Below are 13,895 nucleotides of genomic sequence, written 5' to 3'. Positions count from 1 at the left end.
ATGGAGATGACAGACAGAACAGGGCGGAGTTGAGGGGCAGGTTAAGGCGGAGAGAAGGAAGAAGGCAGCAAGATTTTAGAGACAAGTTTCAGCAGGGTAGAGATAGGAGCAACATTGACAGGTAATCATTGTTTTAATTAGCTTGGTGTGTTCAATACATCTCTTATTTAAAGGGACTCCACTGAAGTTTTTTGACATGACTGGAAATAAATTTTTGAGATTAATACTCTGTTTGATGATAGTCCAGACAAGTAACTAAATGTGTTCAGAATTACAGATCATTCCCTTCCAGAGTAATCATTCTAATTTTGAAATATGACTCAAAACTTGAAAAATGTTGCATTGCTTATCTACCGTAAAATAGCACAAAAATACAATTTTCAATATTTCTGAGTATATATTTTTTTGCATATAAGTGCCCCAGCTGATCTGTGTATGAAAGTCATTTATGCTTTAGGCTTTTGGACTTCAGTGGTATCTCTTTAACAACAATTGCCAGATTATATGGTGATTTATATTCTAAAAATAGTTGAAGACAGGTAGTTATAAAGTCTATCTCTTACTTGACAATAGGAAATACCATTCTTGCAATTTTTTGTTCAATAGACATGTATGCAGGATCTATCATGGTGCATGGTTTAAAATTGTTTAATGTTGAAGTTAAACAATCATTTGACATGAAAACACAGCAAACCCATTGCACAGTTTCAGCTCATCTAAAGAAGCAGTTGATAAATTCCTACTCTGACGTTTTATTTAAATAACAAGAGATTTAACCACAAAAATTGACATGTTTTGTTAACAAATATGTTACGGTGAAATTCTTATTGGAACCAGATATTAAAAAGAAACATTTATTTTATTTCTTAAATATAGTATATGATATAGAGTTTATTAAAGTTTAACTAAAACCTCAAAAAGTAATGTTTTAAATTGTCCACATATCCAGATGTTGTCACCTAAGTGCAGTAACGGGTTAAGTCCTTCTAAAGTTAACAGGAGTTAACTAGTTATTGCACTATAAATAAGGTGACAATATGTTAAAATGTATGGTTTTGATTTCTTAACTAACAATTTCATTGAATATTTTGGTTTGATAGTTAATTGAATTGCAATGGTAAAGCAGCATGCCCCCTGATTAATGTTTATTTTATGTAAATTTTGAAAATTGTATTTAAAATTAAAATATCAAAAATTTAAAAGTAAAATATAATAAAAAAACTAACAAAATTGTGGAGTGAATAAAGAAAGTAATTTACAGATTGCAAACATCAGTAACAGTCCACGTTTATTACCAAAAAGAGGTCAAAATATGCAAAAATAGCCCTTACTGCATTAGTCATGCATTAGAAATACTGTGATCAGTTTTGAAAAATCTATCATTAGTTGCACATAACATATAAATATTTATTTCTTGAATCTTGATTCTTTTAACTTTTCTTAATATCTCAAGTTTGATTTTCTTGAAATATTTTGGCTCATCTGGAGGCATGTAGCTTTCAATATATAACACAAGAATTGTTAGCTATTCTGTCACAAAGTGACATGGTGACCTTTTGTGATCACTTTTAGTCTGGCGTCCTTCTGTAAACTTTTACTTTAAACGACATTTCCTCATATACCGCTAAGCCAATTTCATTCAAACTTCACAGGAATGTTCCTTTAATTGGTTGTAAACTTTAAAAATTGTTCAAAGAATTTAATTCCATGCAGAACTCTGGTTGCCATGGCAACCGAAAGAAAAAACTTAAAATATCTTTTTTTTTAGAAAATCATAAGAGCTAGAGCTTAAATATTTGGCATGAAACATTATCTAGTCAGTGTCAAGTTTGTTCAAATAAATGCCCTGGGGTCAAAATTGGCCCCGCCCAGGGGGGTCATTGATTTTCCTTATTTGTATATAGTAAAAACTTAAAAAATCTTCTTTTAAAAACCCCAAATAGCTAGAGCTTAGATATAAAGCATGAAACATCTTCTAGTGGGTGTCTAACAAGTTTGTTCAAATAAAATCCCTGGGGTAAAAATTGGCCCTGCCCCATGGGGTTATTGATTTTCCCTATATGTATATAGAAAACTTAAAAAATCTTCTTATAAAAAACTAAAAAACTAAAAAAAGAGCTAGAGCTAAGATATTTAGCATGAAACATCTTCTAATGGGTGTTTACCAAGTTTGTTCAAATAAGGGCCCATGGGTTAAAATTGGCCCCGCCGCTGGGGTCATTGATTTTCCTTATACGAGGGATGTCCGGAAAGTTCATATACTTCTTCATTAATTATTGTATAACAATACATACGTTGTACAAATTTTGTCAGCAAAAATATACATATCTAGCGAACACATTTATTAAAAATTACTGAACTGTGACTTACATTTGTATTTTAACAGTAATTACATACAACATGTATACATCATCACGGAGCACTTTGGCAACGTCAACGGCGTCAAATTAATAACTTCTTGTTTACTTGCTATTCAATTTCTTTCGATTTCAACAGCCATTGTACCTGTCAGGCGTATACTTAATACATGTTATGTTACTTTTACTTTATGAATTTCATATTTAAAATTATTATTTAAAAACAAAAATGTCACTAGTTCCTATACAGTGCCCGAGATGTATGTCTTTTTCAAAGGTTGTTGTAACGAAATACGATATTTCGGCCATGCTACCTTTGGTCGTCTCGATACGATATACTGTCATCGCCGCTTCTTAATTTTGTTTGACATTTAAACACAAGTTGCCTTTAACATTTTATGGTAAGTTTTGTTTTTAAAGTAAAGATTAAAATCTCAGTTGGTACCATATTAGCGTTGCTATGAAGTGAAATATCATTACGTTGCTCCATCCATGAATTTGGCGTCATTTTTGCAACACAAAATTTATGTAACTTCATTGCCTGTAATCGTCGTTAACAAGCTGTTTATTTGCGTATGACGTCATAATTTTCACTAAACATCATGTAATAGTATCTCATGAAGTCACAAAATTATAACAAGAGTTTGCGCTAATTGAATTACAACTTTTAGCAATTTATTATTCGAGTAGCTATCGTCATGAAATCAAAGTGCTCCGTGATTCGTTGATCATGTTGCCATAGTGACCAGCACTTTGCGAATATTTCTTTTATCATGTTTTTTAACCCATTACTCCATAGACAATTGAAATAACAGGCACTCCTTATCAATACCATATATAGGTAAAGGCTTATCAGTAGTCCATAGATAAGACAGGCACTATACTACACCATCTCCATACAAGGAATTGATAAAAATGGAGGATATCTATAGTGGGTTACTTTAACCCTTATTTTCAATATTTTCTGATATATATATGGTTTTGGTGTAAATAAAACATTTTTAGTGTAGAAAATTTCCTTTCTAGTGATATAAATTATAAAACAATCGGACTATTATATTGTTTGCAACAGAAGTTTAAACCTATTATAAAAAATAAAATCAAGACAGAAATAAACTAAAATTAAACTTTATTAAACATAATACAACAAGTGCACTTTTTTTAAAACATGTGAAGGACTCAATATATTATTGAAATAAATATTTACAAAATGTACAAAAAAATGATCATATTAACTTGCATACAAGGTTATTTATAATAACGTAAAGCAAAGTAGAACTTTGGAAATAACAACAAAATGTGTAAGCTCACCCCTCTTGAAATCTCTCATATAATCCTTCAGAACCACAATAAAGTTAAAATGTCACTGTCATTTTCAGCTATACCTTTCTTTAAATAATTCACTAATATTTACATAATATTTACAATTATTTACATTGCAGTACCTGTACGAAATTTTGGCACGGATTCTGGACGGAATTGGCACGGAATTGACACGGAATCAGTGATTTCTGGGCGGACCAGGAACGGAAACGCAAATTCCGTGTCATTCCCTCTCACAAGAAAAATATTTTGTTCACTTTTCTGGGCGGAAAACTAGAAAAATTCCGGCTGGAATTTTATTTGGAGCAGAATTTATACTTAAACATTTCATCTTGGACAGAATTTTTCAACTTTGAAATTTTCTTGGGAAGGAATGGTCTTCACTATGGGCGGAATTCTATACTTAAACATTTTTTCTTGAACAGAATTTCACATATAAGATGTCTAAATCATAATTGTTAACTCTTGTTTTTGCACTTGCAGACATTGAAATTTTTACCAACTGTACTTATTATTTTTGTTGAAGCATGATACTTGACCAATAATTACAGATGTATTTTTAGAATAATAGGGTTATTTTTTAGACATTAAAATATGCCTATACAATGTTTAAATATTGTGGCAAATGATATATTGTCAGACTAATTTAGCAAATCTTTTTTGTACTGAAAAACAACTGTAATAATCTTAGTGTAGAACTTGAAAACATTCACCTCCAAAATGCTTAAGTTTATAAAAAGCAACATTGAAATAAGAATGCTGTTTAAATTTGAATATCAGGACAGCCACAGGACAAGATAGTGTGCTTGCCATTTTAAACTCGTAAGAAATCATGATTTTGTTATAAAAAACAAAACAAAAACAAAACAAAAACATTGCATGAAATAATCTCATATAGTATGCCCTTCTAATCTATACAGAATTGATCAGCCAATATGCCCAATAATTGCTTTCATTTAGGTAAATAAATACTACAATATATATCCACTGAGATTTTACACTACACAGATCAGAGCTCTGATAAAACTCAACTGACCAGCAGTTTCCCACCATCTTAAACTCTTTGCATGACTAATTTACTCCACTGGTCATTCCAACAGATCAGGCTGTTCCATTGAATTATTTTGGGGAGAGATAACATTATAAATTTCATATGCAGAATTTATCTAGGACATTGCAATTTTTTTTTGTTCAGAAATTTGTAATGATTTTTAAATTCTATATATATATCTTTTTGTTACTTGAATTTTTGTTACAATTTCAATGAATGGAGGTTGAGATGATGAGTAAATTAACCCTGTTTTACATAATGATTGACCTGTCCATGCAGTTATACAGTTGTGAATTTTGAATTCTAAGATATCTGGGTCAGCAAAAAGAGTGCAAATAACAGCGGATGTACTTGATATTTTAACAATTTTGGAGATATACTTTTGTTTAAGTTCTCAAAGTGTTTTAGTATTGGTATGATAAATAAGTGTGAAAACATGGGACAAGGAGATGAACAACATAATCAGGTAATTATAAACCTTTAGTTACATTAATGCTGAAACATAAGTTTTATATCAAACTATCAATGGTAGCAAACTAAAATTTGTAACAAGAGGTCAATGTTGTTTTTATATTTTCAACTTCATACATTTGTTTTTTTCTGATAATTGTTTTAAATCTTTAATACATGTTAAATGACTGTAAAATATAAATTATTCAATGATTCTATATAATGATTGTGTGTATTGTATAAATTAATAGCATGACTGTAGTAGATCTTTTTCATTTCCTGGAAATTAAACAAATTAAGTCAATTTGATTAAATAGAAATAAATGGTACAAATTCAGAAGTTTTGTACAGCTGAACAGGGTCATCATAATCATTTATTATTTAACATGTATGTGTTGTATTTCCAATGGAACAATCTAAAATTACATTTTACACTCATAATTTCAGACTGGGAGTTAAGTGCTGACTGTGAGATGCAAGGTGTTTCAATAAAGATGTGCAGTATTAATCCTGAAAAGGTATATTTTTAAATCTCGATACTTTACTATTCAACATCTTTCCTTGAAAAAATACATAACCAGCAATAAATAGTGTCACAAATAAAGCAGTTAATTAATTCTTACACAGAGCAATTCTTAAACACTTGTGCACTGAAATAAGATATACTGCGTAAGCTTTAGTATCTTTGAATATGCATAAGCACTGTTAATATTTGATACTGTTGAAACATAAAATTTGATATTATCAAAAAAATGAAATATAACTGCATATAATTATGCAATCAAACATAATTCATTACTACATTTTTGTTTAATTAATTATTAATTTTATTATTAAAGGTGAGCACAACCACAAGAAGTTCTTGGAAACACAGGCAGTGGACTTAAAACAGACATCAATTAAAGAAATAGTAATTTAAATAATCAGAAACATTTGAAACAAATTCATGATTGAAACACTCTCAGCAAAAGAATTGCAAAAAAACAAAGTGTTGGATTTTGAAAAAACCAGTACCTACCAAAACCTGCAGGTAGAAAAAAACTGTTTGTGTTATAGTGAATGTATGGTATTCTATTCTGTATTTGGACTAAAGGATATGTATTAAATTTTGTGAAAGAAAATTTAATGTGATACATTATTGATAATTTTATCCCAAAAAAATGTGATCATGTTTAACTCATAAAAATTCCGCCCCCATGAATTCTGTCCCAGAATTCCGCCCAGAATTTTGTTCGACAATTCTGTTCCAAAATTCCGTTCCGAAATTCCGCCCCGAGATTCCGCTTCAAAATTCCGCCCCAAGATTCCGCTTCAAAATTCCGCCCCAACTCATTTGCATATTTCGTCTCAATTCCGCCCAGAATCCGTCCCGTTTCCGCCTGGAATCCGGCCGGAATCCGTGCCAAAAGCAAATGGTTTAACACTTGTATATTTGGGGGAGAATTTAAATTTCTGGGCGGAATCTGCCATTGAATTCCGCCTCATTTCCGTGCAGAAAATTTCGTACAGGCAGTAATTTGGAAATAACAACAAAATTTGTAGACTCACTCCTCTTGAAATTTTATAAATATCACTCATATAATCCTTCTATACCACAATCAAATCAAAATGTCACTGTCATTAGTCATACTTTTCTATAAATTATTCACTTATATAATATATTTACATAATATTTACAAATATTTACAAGCATTTACAGCACACTTATATATATATATCCAGTCATCCAGTATGTTTTTTCACTATACATCCATTATTTTACAATACTGATTATGGAATCTATGATGGCATTCCTTACACAAATGCACCATACACACTGTGCATCCATAAACAGTCTCTTTTCTTACAAGTAACTTTTTCAAGTGATACTGACACCTTCGTTTCGGGCCCTGAAGTCTACCATTTACGTGTCCATGAACATTTTCTTGTTGAATGATACCTGGGTTGTCAATTTGTACACCACTTCTTTTCCTTTTAGAAAAACCACCAATCAGATCGCGCACAAGTTCTAGTCTGAAATCTAAGTGTGAGAACCTCTTTTTCTTATTTATACGGGTGGATTTAATTTTGAACATAATAAAGGCGTTAACAATACAGCAGTTGATCAAAAACCAAAACAAGTATTTCCACCATTTCTTGGAATTTCTTCCCACATCATAATTTGTGCGCAACTGATCATGAAGATCGACACCTCCCATAAACTTATTGTAAGCAGAAACAGTCACTGTGGTTGCCTTAGCTGAAGGATATCTGCTCCTACTCGGCGAGAAGCACTAACAACATCGTCTGGTTGACTAAGAGTAGACAGGTGATGTACCAATTTTTAGCTCACCTGTCACAAAGTGACAGGGTGAGCTTTTGTGATCGCTTTTCGTCCGGCGTCCGTCCGTCGTCCGTCCGTCCGTCCATAAACTTTTACTTTAAATGACATCTCCTCATAAACCACTAAGCCAATTTCATCCAAACTTCACAGGAATGTTCCTTTGGTGGTCACCTTTAAAAATTGTTCAAAGAATTTAATTCCATGCAGAACTCTGGTTGCCATGGCAACCGAAAGAAAAAACTTTAAATATCTTCTTTTAAAGAACCCAAAGAACTAGAGCTAAGATATTTAGCATGAAACATGTTCTAGTGGGTGTCTACCAAGTTTGTTCAAATAAAAGCCCTGGGGTCAAAATTGGCCCCGCCCCGGGGGGTCATTGATTTTCCCTATATGCATATAGTAAAAACTTAAAAAATCTTCTTTTAAAGAACCCAAAGAACTAGAGCTAAGATATTTAGCATGAAACATGTTCTAGTGGGTGTCTACCAAGTTTGTTCAAATAAAAGCCCTGGGGTCAAAATTGGCCCCGCCCCGGGGGGTCATTGATTTTCCCTATATGCATATAGTAAAAACTTAAAAAATCTTCTTTTAAAGAACTCAAAGAGCTATGGCTAAGATATTGAGCATCAAACATGTTCTAATAGGTGTCTACCAAGTTTGTTCAAATAAAAAGCCCTGGGGTCAAAATTTGCCCTGCCCCAGGGGGTCATTGATTTTCCCTATATGCATATAGTAAAAACTTAAAAAATCTTCTTTTAAAGAACCAAAAGAGTTAGAGCTAAGATATTTAGCATTAAACATGTTCTAATAAGTGTCTACCAAGTTTGTTCAAATAAAAGCCCTGGGGGTCAAAGTTGACCCTGCCCGGGGGGTCATTGATTTTCCCTATATGCATATAGTAAAAACTTAAAAAATCTCCTTTTAAAGAACTCAAAGAGCTATGGCTAAGATATTTAGCATCAAACATGTTCTAATAGGTGTCTACCAAGTTTGTTTAAATAAAAGCCCTGGGGTCAAAATTGGCACCGCCCCCGGGGTCATTGATTTTCCTTATATGTGTATAGCAAAAACTTAAAAAATCTTCTTTGAAAAAACCCAAATAGCTAGAGTTAAGATATTAAGCATGAAACATCTTTTAGTGAGTGTCTACAAAGTTTGTTCAAATAAAAGACCTGGGGTCAAAATTGGCCCCGCCCGGGGGGTCATTGATTTTCTTAATATGTGTATAGCAAAAACTTAAAATCTTCTTTGAAAAAACCCAAATAGCTAGAGTTTAGATATTAAGCATGAAACATCTTCTAGTAAGTGTCTACAAGGTTTGTTCAAATAAAAGCCTTGGGGTCAAAACTGGCCCGGCCCCAGGGGTGTCATTGTTTTTAACTATATGTGTATAGTAAAAACTTTAAAAAAATCTTCTTTTAAAAAGCCCAGTGAGCTAGAGCTTAGATGTTTAGCATGAAACATCTTCTTATGGGTGTCTACCAAGTTTGTGCAAATAAAACCCTTGGGTTAAATTGGCCCTGCAACGTTGGAGGGGGGGGGGGGTTGGGGGGGCCTATACCCGGGTGTAGATTTTCCGAGGTTTATGAAAAAAACCATGGAAACTGCTTCAAAAACCTTGGAAATAAACCAGTTTTACAACGTTTTTTTTTAATTCCGAGTTTTTTTTTAAAACCTTGGAATTTGAACTTTATCCAAGGTTTTTGTATAAAAATCCTTGGAAATAAAGAAAACCTTGGAAACTATCTCGGAATTAAACACTCTGCCAAAAATCAGCTCGGAAAAAGCTTGGAAATAAGAACTTTGTCATTTTTTTGCTCGGAAAAGAACTTTGAAAATTTACGTAAAATTTGTTGGAAACACTTTGCCAATATTTAGCTTTGGAAATGACCTCGGATAATTGAACTTAACTAAATTTCATCTCGGAAAATGTTAAGACATAATCATGATTTAACTTATAATGGGCATCAAAGCAATAATCAACAGTTAAAAGCAAACTAAGATAACAACTCGACTGTAGATTGCCAATGGATATTTTTTAATCCATGGTCAGAGCAAACAATTGTCCAACAGCATGGAAAGGAGAGATTTTGGTCCAGGGAATCAATTTTTAGTATGGACATTGTCAATGGCCAACTTCCTTTTCAATAAATTTGTACTTTAATCATCTGAAGCCATTTTTTTGGGAGGAATCAATTAAAAAAATTTAAGTGTGAAAACATGGAAAAGTTAAATACAATGTAAATTCCTTGTTGCCATAAAATACCTTTTATTAATGGCTATAAAGGTATTGTAACTAATCATAATAAGATAAAGATTATTCAAATAACTGATGATCAGAAAGACTTGAAAATTTTATTTTTTATTTCATATTTTTTTTTATTATTTATAATTATTGTTACTAGATATCTTCTCCATTTTTAAGAATAGATAAAAGAGCAAAACTTATAATTATACAAAAAGAAACAATCAGTGTTTATGTCTATTAGTTTCCAAATGCATCAGTTTTTTTTCCTGCAGTTTCTTTCTATATATAGACTTAACTTAGGGTTTCTTGACAGCCTGTAAGCAACACTGAAATAAGAATGCTATTAATCTTTAATATATGTTTTTATGCCATATAAAATAGTATATTCTACTAAGCAAGTCTGTGACATACATTCAGATAACAATTTACTCTGCCATTAATTATGTGTACAATAAACATAAATAGTTTTTAATTGTCCTTTTAATATATAATTTATCATGTACAATTAATGTGTAAAATATGTATGCTTGATAATTTCTTATAATTAAGATAAATAAATACTGCATCCACTAACTTTTCACACACAGAATATAACACACTGATCAGATAAAACTAATGGCACCCCAGGTGGTTCCCTCTATCGTATGCATGATCAATCTTCTCATTGAGCATTCTGGGATAGACCAGATTGTTCCATGTGATTATTCAGTGGGAGTCTGGGTTTTTTATACAATCCAAAACAGTCTAAAATGACACTGCAACTGTGATTCTCTTTCAAGAACTTATTATAATTTTTCAAAGTTTTACTTTTATTTAACATTTGATATATTTGTACCTTCAATAAATGTCAAAATAAAATGATGATGGCTTTGATATTTTGGGATCACCCCTGTTTCACATTATGATTGCCCCTTCAGTTATACTGTTGAAAAATTTGAATCTCAGACATTAATGGGTCAAGTGGTTATAGTTGGAAATAGTGCAAACCTGGATTTATTTTAAGCAATTTTGGACATATCTTGTTTTAAATGTTAGGGAGCATATTTTTGGAATTTTCAAAGAAAACATTTATCTAAGTGTGACAAGATTCAGGAAATGTTTGGTTGTTGTAATTGAACCTAAAGATCAATGATCTGGGACAGGAAGATAAACAAAAGAAACATGATAGTAAAAAGGTTCAGGTAAATAAATTTAGATTCATTTATGCATAAAATCTGTTGTTGTTTTTTTTTCAAATAAGTATTAAATACAAACTATTTTAGATCTATATTTTTAACCTAAATGTAAGCTAGTTTAAATACAATTGTTTAGAGGATAATTATTTTATGAGTATAAATGTTATTTTTGTCTATGATTGTATTGAAACAAGATGAGTGCATGAAACTATGATGACATTATTTATAAACTTTCATCTTTCATCTATTATTTGAATCTACAAATTTTTAATTACAGAGTCAGCTTGTAAGCAAGTTTGCAGGACTGTTCCAAACTACAAGAAGATGGCAATCCAGCTTTGCTGTGTTTTATCATAGTATAAAGGCAGAGGAATATACTGGAATGTCATTGGCATTGGCACCTTTCAAAGTCAAGTGATTAAGGAAGCCAACTGTAGACCAGGAAAGGCTTCAAGGAATATACTACAGTATTGTTTTTGTTTTAAAACTAGGTTTTGAAAGTTTCAATTTGAAATTTGAATGAATGAAGGTTTCTGGAACTGATTTTTTTATTGATACTTTTTTGGAAATGCTATTAATGTTACATGATGACTCTCCAGCTTTACTGATGCAGATGTCACTTTGAGCAGACAGATACAATTAGTGTAGGCAATCGGAATCACCTTATGAAAAGCGTTATTTTTTGCAATATTTTTAGAGTGCTTTAGGTTGTAACATCCAGTATGACATAATCTAAAATAATAGTAACAGACATCGTTTCTTTTTCTTAACATCGCAGAATTGTCACACTGCTTACCAAAAGTTTTCTTGAAATCCTGACACTAAGTACTGATGAAGAAAAATAAGAAATCAACATGAAAAAAATTAAATTTCACTATTTCAAAACAGTAGACAAACAATTAAAAGTAACTACAGAAAAGGTCATTTGAAAATATTAAAGCCTTCATTTTAAACAAAGGTCTTGAACAACTTGTCATTCAAGTAGTTTTGGATCACTCAAAAGATGTATTTCTTTTCACAAAAGTGCTGATTTTTTAAAACAATATATATCAACAGTGAACTGATATTTTTGTCTATGGAAACGTTTAAAGGAACATATCTTTTTTTTAATTGATTAATAAAAAAGAATTTAAATGATGTAATTCTGATTGCCTACACATACTGATTTGTCCTAAGTATAACCTCAGGTGTTCCTTAATCCTGGGCTGGATAGCTCCCTCAGAGGGAAGAAGCCCATACTGGCTTCAGGAGTCAAAAATACAATGTTGTAAGGCAAGTAGTTTGAAGTCTCTGATCCTGACCACATGGAGAGGGAAGCGCCAAGTTGGTGATTTTATATAATTGTTTTTCTAACTTCTTTCAATGGCTGTACTTTATTAAATATATACTTTATTTATTTCAGGAATTGTATCCTGGAGCATTTTCCACATGTGACCCCTGTGATGGTGAGGGAAAAACTAAGGGACACTTTAAAATCATGAAGAGTGAACAGGAATTCAAAAGATAGATATTTGAATACATTAAAATATAGCCGGATACCAAAAAATTATAACTGAACATTGATTGTAATATTTACCATTAAAGACTACAACTAACTTAACTTTTCATTTGTAGTGCATTACTATTTACTTCACACTGACATTAAATGTTTCAGTGAGTCATGTGATCATTTTTTGCTCTGTATTATTATAAAGAAGTTTCTTAATTCCTTTAAAGGACAATATAATTGCTCTTTTCAGAATATTTCATTGGATGTTATATTTTCTGATTTTCCATGGATATTCTAGAAATTTCCAAGGTTTTTGCTCAAATAAACCTTGGAAAATTCTCTGATGCCCTTAAGTAAGAATCCTTCGAAAATATAACAGTATTCCCAGTTGTGAGAAACTTTCCGAGGTTTTCATTTAAAAAACCTTGGAAAACAAACCACGGAAACACTTTAAAAATCCTTGGAAATCGTTCCAATACTCCGAGGTCACTCATTTTCCAAGGTTTTCTAAAAAAAAAATCCTCGGAAATTATTTTACCGAGGTTTTTTATTCTGAAATCCTTGGAAATCGTTCCAATACTCCTGAGGTCATACTTTTTACGAGGTTTTTTTTAATAAAAACTCGGAAATTTTTTACAAGGTTTTTCACCCTCTCCCTATTTTTCCAAGGTTTTTTTAATAGCAAAGTTTTGCATTTTCTTGTTCCAATACTCCGAGGTTTTTTTCCAAGGATTTTGAGCTAAAAACCTTGGAAAATCTACACCCGGGCATACAGGTGAGCAACCTCAGGGCCATCATGGCCCTCTTGTTTGTCCTTCCAAACAGAAGCAGTAAGCGGTGTATTTCCTTTCTGTAGCACTTGGAATTGTCCCCTGTCTTTTACATCACGCGGTTTTTTCAGCTCACATTTGGAAAATCTTTTCCTATTTACATGTACTGTACCACATGCGTATAGTCCATCATTTAATAATTTTTTCATCAAGGGAACACTGGTGAAAAAAAAGTTGTCAAAGAAAATGTTGCCGGTGAGTTAGTTTCAACGTGAACGGTTAATAAGTTTAGTAAAACATTTATCCAAGACCGTTTTCATTACACAAAGTGTTTTTACCCAAAATAAACTTCAAACTTTGACAGATATGATGTATTAGAATCACATAACATCCACACTTTGATTCCACGGGTTTTAATCGGTTTTGCGGGCATGTACTGTCTAAATTGAGAGTTTTCCTGCAAACTTGAATCATTTGCTTCATCCACCGCTACTTCACGGGAAAGATCATAACAAGTTTAATGGGAATGTGTCTGAAATGTGCTGAACAAACCGGACGAATCTTTATAGGCGATCATAATTAGGATGTCCACGCGTTGGTTCCTAAGTCACGATTGGAAAACATGGAAGTACTGACAAAGTTTCTGAAATCTGTTACAAGTCATTATATTCTGAAAAATTCCGGAGTTCCCCCCAATGAATGGAAATTT

General features: G+C 31.9%; 1 long non-coding RNA gene across 1 annotated transcript; it reads left to right on the top strand.

Moving 5' to 3' along the window:
- The first annotated feature begins 4,299 nt into the window (after positions 1 to 4,299).
- LOC132732395 (uncharacterized) lies at positions 4,300 to 6,702 on the top strand. Its single transcript, XR_009626027.1, has 3 exons — positions 4,300 to 5,197; positions 5,629 to 5,699; positions 6,021 to 6,702. It is a non-coding gene; the product is annotated as an uncharacterized LOC132732395 (long non-coding RNA).
- The last annotated feature ends 7,193 nt before the right edge of the window (positions 6,703 to 13,895 follow it).

Source organism: Ruditapes philippinarum, unplaced genomic scaffold (genome assembly GCF_026571515.1).
Source record: "Ruditapes philippinarum isolate M1 unplaced genomic scaffold, ASM2657151v2 ctg11529_1_1_1_1, whole genome shotgun sequence".
NCBI classification, from domain to species: Eukaryota; Metazoa; Mollusca; class Bivalvia; order Venerida; family Veneridae; genus Ruditapes; species Ruditapes philippinarum.
The sequence above is the reverse complement of the archived record's forward strand: the minus strand, read 5'-3'. Positions and strand labels throughout refer to the sequence as shown.